This window comes from Typopeltis vanoorti, unplaced genomic scaffold (assembly GCF_054136105.1).
Source record: "Typopeltis vanoorti isolate ZY-2024b unplaced genomic scaffold, IOZ_Tvanoo_1.0 HiC_scaffold_104, whole genome shotgun sequence".
Taxonomy (NCBI): domain Eukaryota; kingdom Metazoa; phylum Arthropoda; class Arachnida; order Uropygi; family Thelyphonidae; genus Typopeltis; species Typopeltis vanoorti.
This window is the reverse complement of record NW_028327898.1, coordinates 1-9,746: the sequence shown is the minus strand read 5'-3', so window position 1 is coordinate 9,746 and position 9,746 is coordinate 1.

The following is a 9,746-nucleotide window of genomic DNA, read 5'->3' as shown; positions in this document are numbered from 1 at the left end:
AAATTTTTGTTCGATCCTTTTCTTTGATGGAATTCTCTTTACGAACGGCCAGACTAGGGCTGGTCGGATTACTTGACAATGTTCCCGAGACAGTAAGCATCTTCACGGAAAACACTTGTCGTGGGCGAGGGCACTGATAATCGCCTTACGACGCTCTTAATCCTTCAACAAAGCACTAAACACTGGAAGAGGAGCACAATGAAACACGTCTGCTCTGGTCAGAGTCCAAGCAGCAACTTGATGCATTCAGCCTTGTATGACAGTTGGCTGTTATAGCAATTAGTCATTTTTCTAAGTTATGTCGTATCGTTCTGAGGAATTTCTTTTCCTTTTTCCTTTCCAGGCTTATAAGCCAAGTGGCCTGTTTCCGACTCATTTCCATGTTTTTAAGTTTCTTCCTTTGCATCGAGTATCTTTTGGGTGGTAATTTACAATTTCTTTAGGTATTCTGCTTCTATTCATTCTCAATGTGCGTTCTTTCCATGTTTCTCTACAGCACCTAACTGTTTCAATTAGGGAGGTTGTAATTCTAAGTTTATTTCTGATTTCTTTGCTTTTAATTTTGTCCATTATTGTGACTCCTTCAGTTCTGCGCAGAAATTTTATTTCGAATGATTTAATTCTTCTTTCGTCTGCTTTTTTCATTGTCCATATTTTACTGCCATAAAGTAAGGCAGGTTTAGCCACTGTATTGGAGATTCTTATTCGTGTGTGTATTTGTACTTATTGGGTTAAATTTTTTTATTTATAATGCCTGTTACTTTTAAAAAGTTTGATAGCTTCGGTTCTATATCAGCTTCATTTTCATATGACATTGTGTATCCTAAATATTTGAATGTATTTACTTGCTTTATTATTTAGTTGCTTATTACTATTTGACTTCTTATTGTATTAGCTCCTTTGAAGGCCATGACTTTTGTTTTGTTTGTTGTTATTTCCATACTATGTGCCCAGTGGCGGATTTAGGCACAGGCGGAGGAGGCGGCTGCCTCGTGCCCCGTAAGCTAGGGGCCCCCGGCCAGCACTGTATATATTTTTTTAGTAAAAATTTGAAAAACTAATATTCCATTTTGTTTCAGTTTTCTTAACAGAAAACGCTGAACGAAATGAAAAAAATTCTGCGAAGGAAGAAGAAGGTGCCAAATATGACGAAACAACCGACAATGCTGAAACTTGAACGAGATGTGCAAGACGCAGAGGAAAATGCCAAAGAAGAAAAAGTACGAGGTGCTGATGCAGATCAACATCAACAACCAGACTCCGATAATTTTCCAAAAGATATCGCTTTATGGCCGTGCAAAATATCGGAGAAAATGATAAATTACTTTATAAATAATAAACCGTGCAATATCGGAGACATAACATCTTTAAAAGTTGAATATAATGACAGAAATCAGACGTACTACAGAAATATTTCAAGTGTTCATTTTTACTGTGAAAAAGCAAATGGCACAAAAAAATATCGAGAATGGCTTATTTTTTCAGAAAGTAGCAAAATGGTTTAGTGCTATGTTTGCAAACTTTTTACACGTTCTATTACTAAATTTAGTACAGGATACAATGATTGGAAAAATCTTAAACGCGCATTGAAAGAACATGAATGCTTTAAAGAACATATTTCCTCAATGTTGATTTAAAAAAAAAGATTGTCGATAACTGGACTTATTGATTCTTATTTGATTAATCAGATTAATATTGAACAAAAATATTGACGAGATGTTTTATAAAGAATTGTAGCCAGAGTAAAGTTGTTAGCAAGTTTGGGTTTAGGATTTCGGGGGCACAGAGAAGATGAAAGTGTTGGTGGTGTTAACAAAAGAGGAAATTTTATTATTTGTATAGATTATTTATCACAGCTTGAGTTTATTAAAAATCATTTAACAAGATATGATAATATCGGAAGCTGGAAAGTTAATTACTTATCTCATACGATATGTGATGAATTTATGAAGACTGAAGTAAACGGGAAATTAATTTTGGAAGTTAGAGAAGCTCTGTATTATTCGTTGATCGTCGATTCCACACCCGATGTGAGCCATATAGACCAGTTAACTTTTATATTGAGATATGTAAATAGTAAAGGAGATGTGCTGTGAACGGTGTTTTGGTTTTCTGCAATTAAATAACCATTACCCAAAAAATTTAGAGGAACTCGTTTTTAACAATTTAAATGCTCTATCTTTAGATATAAAAAAATTGTCGTGGCCAAACATGCGGCAAATATGGCTGGCAAATAAGCAAGAATTAACATGTTGAACGAATCGGCAATTTTCATTCCATGTTCCACTCACACACTTAACATTATTGGAAACTGCTGCAGAAGCTTGTTCAAAAGCTGTTTATTTCGATTTCGTACAGAACGTAAATACTTTTTTTTCTAAATTTACGCAACGATGGAATTTACTTACAGACAGTTTTGCCGATACAAATTCCAAACATATTAAAAGAATCAGCGACACAAGATGGTCATCACGAGCTGATGCCGTATCTGCTTTGCGATTAAATTATAAACATATTAAAACTGTTCTTATTAAAATAGGCGAAAATGAACTTGAAACACCTGAAAATAGATTGCAAGCCAAAACATTGTCAAAATATTTCGATAAATACGAAATTGCAGTGTTAACAATATTATGCGATAGATTATTGCAAAGAATAAATAACACAAGTCTTTCGCTTCAAGAAGTTCAAACACATTTGTTGCAATGTGTAAAACTTTTAAAATCTTTGCATAATTTTATAATAAATGTACGAAATGATTTTGAAACCATAGAACGACAAGCAAATCTATTAACTGATGAAACAAATTATGAAATAAACCGGATACAGAAACCAAAAAGACATTTTGATGAATTAAATACAGCTTCGAATAACAAGAACGAGACAATTCTAACAGGTCGCAAATTGTTCATCGTAGAAAATCATATGATTTGTGATAGATTGAGTACCGAAATTTCCACCAAAATTAATATGTATTCTAATGTGTTAAGTCATTTTCAATCATTTTTTGATCACGATATGAGTAAAGACGACATAAACGATTGCATTTCTAAATTGGGAAATATATATACGAATGATTATTATAATTACGGCTATTATAGCCTGTTTTTGTTTAGGAGTGTCCCTTATTTTAAATACATTGGCTATTATTAGTCAAAAAAGGGTATATATATCTTAGGGCATTATGGGTGAGTATAGAAGGCAATTATAGCAGAATAAAAGAGTGGAAAAATTTTGTACATACCTTGTTTTCATACTAGGATGTCTCCCAATTTCATGATCTTGCTGAAGGTTGTTTATAACGACGGGGAGGAGGAAGGGAGTGTGGGATCTTATTATTAAAATGTATTTTGTGTGACGGAGGGGGAAGTAGGGGGTGGTATTGAGTACAGAGCCAATGGTGGTGGGTTTTATGGTTACAAGCCACAATATAAATTAGGTAGAGTTTCTGGGAAAATTCCAATGCTACTCCTCTTAAACACTATTATTATAATTATGGCTATTATAGCCTGTTTTTGTTTATTTGTCCCTTATTTAAAAGGCTATAATAGCCGTAATTATAATAATAGTGTTTAAGAGGAGTAGCATGGGAATTTTCCCAGAAGCTATACCTAATTCGTAAGAATGATATTGAAATTAGCTATTTCATTGACGAAGTACATCATTTCTTAAAATACATAAAAGAAGAAAATATCGCTGGGAATAGGTTGTAAGACATCAGGGTCGCATTTATACTTTCGGAGGCCCTCGGCGCAACATCATTACGAGGCCCCAAAAGAACCTGTTTCAGTTAATCAAATTCATACGCATTTTTTTAGGTTATTGAAAATAAAAGTCCACATTTCATAATAATTCATATTAATAAAATTAAAATAACACATTTGTATGCATGTATTTGCATTTTTAATAAAAGTATAAAAATAAATAAAAAAAATTAACTAAATTTTTTTTTTCTGGCTTTGGTTTTAGGAAATATATCTATAATAATGTCATGATAATTAATCGAGTCCATTACATCTGATTCAATTGCGTAATAATGACAGGTCACTTGTTTTATTTTGATACAAGTTGCTTCTTAAATTTTTTATTCGTTTCAACACTGAAAATGAGCGTTCAGCACTTGCGTTTGAAATAGGCATCGTCAAAAATATTTTTAAAATTGTTTCTACCCTCGGAAAAGTAGACAAACCCATCGGTTATAAATATTTTTAATTGAAGAATTTTCTTCCTCTATGATTATTGTAAATTGCTTAACTTCATCAATACATTTTTCTGAGTCGATGTCAGTCCCATAAGTTTGTAAAAGTTTGTTAATACTAGTCTTTTACTTGTCTTGAGGTATATCTTTCTTGAAGAAATGTCAAACATATCTAATATGTCTAAATAGCTTTTTTTTGCCTCTTTCATTGGTTTCCAAAATTAGCTTATCGCAAATGACATTAAAAGTATTAACAATGACATTTTCTTTCCAATGTAATATAATATCATCGTTAGATGCAAAACTTCGTCACACATTTTTTTTTCGTTTTTTCACTCTTTCCTTCTCATCGTTAAATTTTGTCTCATCTGTTAATAAATTCGCTTCTTCATTTAAAACAGCAAAACTATTCTTATATCTAAAATAAAACCAACGAAAGACTGTAACAAATTATTAGCTAACAACAAATCCATATCAGGATCTTGTACACATTTATTAGTAGCATTTATTCGTTGTAAAATTTTGTCCCACACAACTGTTAAAAAAATTGCCGTTTTTGAATTGTCAAAATGTTCAGCCGATGATGAGCTCTCTAATTTCGAAATAGGTTTTTCATGAGGAGAAATGGATACTTCAAGTAATGCCTCATTAACTTCTTTATACCGCCAGCTCTTGCGGACCACCTCGTTTCACTCAGTCTTTTAACTGTTAAAGATTTTTTTCTAAATGTTTAAGGAGTATACCCCTACTTCTTGTTGAAGATGAAAAGTAATTATATACATTTTGAATAAAACGAAAATATTGCATTGCTTCCGGACAAGATTCCGTGGCATAGTCTGCTTTTCCCTTTCAGTCGTTTCCGACTGTAGGCATTTTTGTAGGCATTGCCCACAAAGTATTCCTAGTGAGAATTTTTTACAGGGTACTTCACCATTGCTCCTCCACCCCGCAATTTCATCCGGGCTTGGGACCGAGCCTGGGCCGAGGTGGATGGAATAAAATAATCAACCCTGAAATGACCAGAGGTCATCCTTTGCAATGAGTCTAGTAATATACTGTCTTTTATTCTTCAATCAGTGCAACAGAACAAGACAAGTTCATTAAGCGAAACTCTATGAAGTAGGACTAAGATCTGAGTTTCATACCGAAAAACTATCGGCAAATCCAATGTAAGTAACCACTTGGTAGTACAACACCAAGGCAACTCGAAGCAAAGGTGGAGCAAGTCCCCTCTGTCCTTGATATTTTTTCATAATGTTCAAAGGATTTATATCCCCTTCATTATTTTTAAGACAACTTCATGTTCTTTCATTTTACTGAAAAGAAGAATTTTTTTCGAGAATTTTCAAATGTTTGTTCAAATGTAATTTTTAAAATGTGGCCCCATAGAGAGTGATGCCTCAGCAGGCACCTAATGCACCTTATGGTCAGTGGTATACAGTTTGGTATAATTCAAAATCACTTAAAAGTCAGTTAATTTACAGTAATCATGCATGTCTGGTCTACTGTAGATTACTCTATGTTCAGTTTCAAGTTTTTCTATGTTGATCATGGAATATGCTCCAGTGGCCAATTTTATTTCTTCTGTAGGCAATTTATTCTTAAAATCAGCTAATTTATCCTTGTTAAATAATTTAGCAGCTACTAAATGTTTAGTGAAAGAATACCTTGCATTTCTGAGGTCATAATTGTCAATAACCCCATTAACGTTCTAAAATAAAAACCATAACAAATGTTATGTCTTTTATTGTAATGTCCAAATATTGAAAGAGACGGGAGTAAACGATAAGCACTATACTACTGGCGCGAACTGCATATAACGCATATAACAACAGTGGAACTGTTTTTATTGATAACGACGATCCAATGAGAAAGAGTCAAACTCAGACGTAAGCGAAGTTTCGCAAACGTTGAGTGTACACTATCGGATTAAAAGTGCTGGAATACTCGAGAAATGCACAGTTTCCCTTTTTGTTCATTTCATAGCATTTAATGTGCGTACTTCTGGCAAGTTTCATGAGAAATGAACTGCAGACTTTGCATTATGAACTGTTTTTTCTTTTTCTCCTTTTTTTTTCTCTCAGACTAATCATTCCTTTGTAAAGTGTCTCTCAGTTTCTATTATCAGCTACAGATATGCGAGGAAATACGTCAAAGCGTGAAATTTTGATACATCACTTGACATGATCTATACATAAGCTAAAATGAAGATACGTTTCCCACAACAAAGTTCCATTGCCAATAAGATTCTGGCGCCATCTATTTGCGGACAGATAAATATTGTCAACTAATTCGCATATGGCAGTGGTTCTCAACCTGTGGTCCGCAGGCAGACTTAAATTTATTAAATAAATATATTTTTTTAAATTATCCAAACAAAACAAATTAAAATTGAATAAGTAAAAATGATTGAAAAATAGCGTGAGAAAGTTCAAAGGTGGAAGCAATAAAACTACAGTATATTGTTTTTCACTCCCCACCCCCTTTTATTATTCATCATTCTGCCACTAAATTTGTAGCTTCAGAATGATGAATAATAAAAGAGGGGTAAAGCGGAAGCAACATAGTTTTATTGCTTCTGCCTTCCCTTGCTGTTTTGTCAGATTTGAAGTGAACATGTGTTATCCACATTTCAACCAGTTGCTTGTTGTTTATTGTTGAAGGTTTTCCTCCTTCAACCAAGGCTCAGTATATCTTCAGAAGTGCTAAGTGATACTTGAACAAAGCATGCCGTGAGTTAACCCCAGTATTTATATATTTTTCGGAAATGTTTTTTTTTTTTTAATAATGGAAAAGTGGCTTAGAACTAGGATTTTGAAAGAAGAGCAAATGGAACAGGTAATGCTAACCCTAATTGTAATACACGTGCTGTAACGGCCAGTAAATCTGATACTATTAAAGTAGAAGAAACAAGCAGTTCAAAGAAAAATACAGTAAGAAATATAACAGTTCATATTTGGAATTCGGGGTTACTTGGTGTGGAGATGAAAGTGAACAGAAACTTCAGTGTGTTTTGTGTCATGAAGTGTTGTCGAACGAGTGCATGAAACCTGCGAAACTCCGACATTTTGAAACTAAACATTGTGATGTGAAAAATAAGCCAATTCAATTTTTTCAGCGACGCTTAGGGACAGTATATCACTGGAAAGATATTTCAGCCATGGGTTCCATTAATAGCAAAGCACTGGAAGCATCCTATCTCTTAAGTTTGCACATTGCAAAAACAGGGAAACCTCATTGTATCAGGGAAAATTTACTACTTCCAGCTATAAAAGATGTGGTAAAAACTATGTTTGGCAACAAGTTACTAAAATATGTTGATTTGATTCCTCTTTCAAAGGACACTATCGATCGCAGAATTAATGATATTGAAGGTGACATAGAATCTCAGTTAATCGAAAGAGTTAAGAAGAGCCCTTATTATGCGTTACAAATAGACGAGACTACAGATTTACAAATGACGTGCAGTTAATATGATACGTAAGATATGCGCTTGATAACATTCATGATGATCTTCTGTTTTGTAGAACTTTGTCATCCCGAACAACTGGAGAAGAAATATTTCACACTCTCAATAATTACATAATACACAAAGGGATCCAGTGGGAATAATGTATAGGCTTCTGTTTGGATGGAGCTCACGCTCTTACAGGCAGGCATAGTAGGGTTGTTTCTAAGGTCAAAGAAGCAGCTCCGGATATGAATTGGGTGCATTGTTTCATACATAGGGAAGCGTTAGCCTCCAAAGGAATGCCACCAGAATTTAAAACTGTGCTATACAACGCTGTCAAGCTAGTTAATTTTAATTAAAGCTCGACCCGTTAAATAACAGATTATTTTCAGTATTCTGCGATGAAATGGGCAGTGAATATATGCAACTTTTGCTTCATTTTGAAAATCGCTGGTTTTCCAGGGTCAAAGTACCAACAAGGTTATTTCAATTAAGGCACGAAATTTTATTATTTGTAAATGAATGTAATTCTGATTTTGCATCACTCCTTGTTCACGAAGCATGGTTATCAACACTATCCTATCTTTCAGACATTTTTTTGAAATTAAGTGAACTAAATCTCTCCCTGCAGGGAAATTTTTTAAACTGTTCTTCATGCCTACAACAAAATAAAGGAATTCGGAAAAAAATGGTTTTATGGATTAATTATGTAAAAGACAGATAATTTGCACCTTTTCCAACATTGGAATCTTTTTTATGGAAAATATTTTTGTTTATTCTGAGTCTGGAAAGGATTTGTGATCACCTCAAAACTCGGAAACAGAATTTTGAAACATTTTCCGAATAACGTTTATAAGAAATTTCTGTAGGTTCGAGATCTATTTCAGGCTTATTGTCACGAGAACGACCTTTCGCTCTCGAAAAAAGGACAGTTAATTGAGCTTTCACGTGACACTGGGCTTAGAATGTAATTCCGTGATCTTGGTTGGGCTTGATTCTGGATCTCGCCTTCAGTGAGAAATGAGTTTCCCGTATTATCTGAAGAAGCACTGAAAATCGTCATGCAGTTTTCTACAACCTATCTTTGTGAGAAAGGATTTTCATCGCTCCTTCAAATGAAAACAAAATACAGAAATCGTCTTAGTGTGTGCGTGTGCCGATCTTCGACTGAAGTTGACCAATATTGAGCCAGATATCCAGCAACTCTGCAAGGGCCGAGAACCTCAACCATCTCATTAAAAAGTAAGTAGTAACATAATATAATCTTATTTATTTGTTTAATAAAAATTAAAACTTTGTTCAATGATGATACACTTTTAATCGTATACTTCCAATTTAATTAATAATGTTGCCATACTTTCTAAACATGCTTTTAGATTTATTATGTTATAAATGGCACAGTTTTTCCGAAATGTTGGTAATTCCTACATAGGTTTTTTTAAAAAAAATTACAAAAAGTCAAAACGACATATAGGGAAATAAATTAAAAACACTGTTTAATTTTGAACTAAACTTTAATTACAACATTCTAAAATGTTATTTTTCTTGCTTTTCTGTTCGCAAAATCGTTGCTGACATTGTCTAAGTCTATTTCATTACTCAGTTGCTGCTTTATAGACAGAAAGGCAAGATTTCATAAACGCCAAAAAGGTGCTGCCACTGGTGAACCCCCCCCCCCCCAAGTACCCATCTGTAATTTAGTGGTTCGCAGAATTGTTTTAGACATTTTACTGGTCCTTGGGCTTAGAAAGGTTGAGAAACGCTGGCATACGGTAAACTGTTAAAGCGATTTTACACTTACGTAGGCTAAACAAGTACTGAAATTGGAAAATGTTTTTAAAATATAGTTATGTATGTTTAAGACTAAAATGAGTGTACACAAAAGCAGCAAAAATGGTCTATATTAAGTTAACTATCCAAATCATTCTCACATCCTCTTTGTATACAGAAGCGGAAGTGCTTTTTGTTCCCCGAAATATGAATGTTTTTAACTAAATAAACAGGCATGAATTCGTCGCCTTGATTAGTTTGGTGTAATCTAAGCAACTGACTAAAGTTTTGTTGTAAAGTAAAAAACGTATTCATTCACAGTCAGTC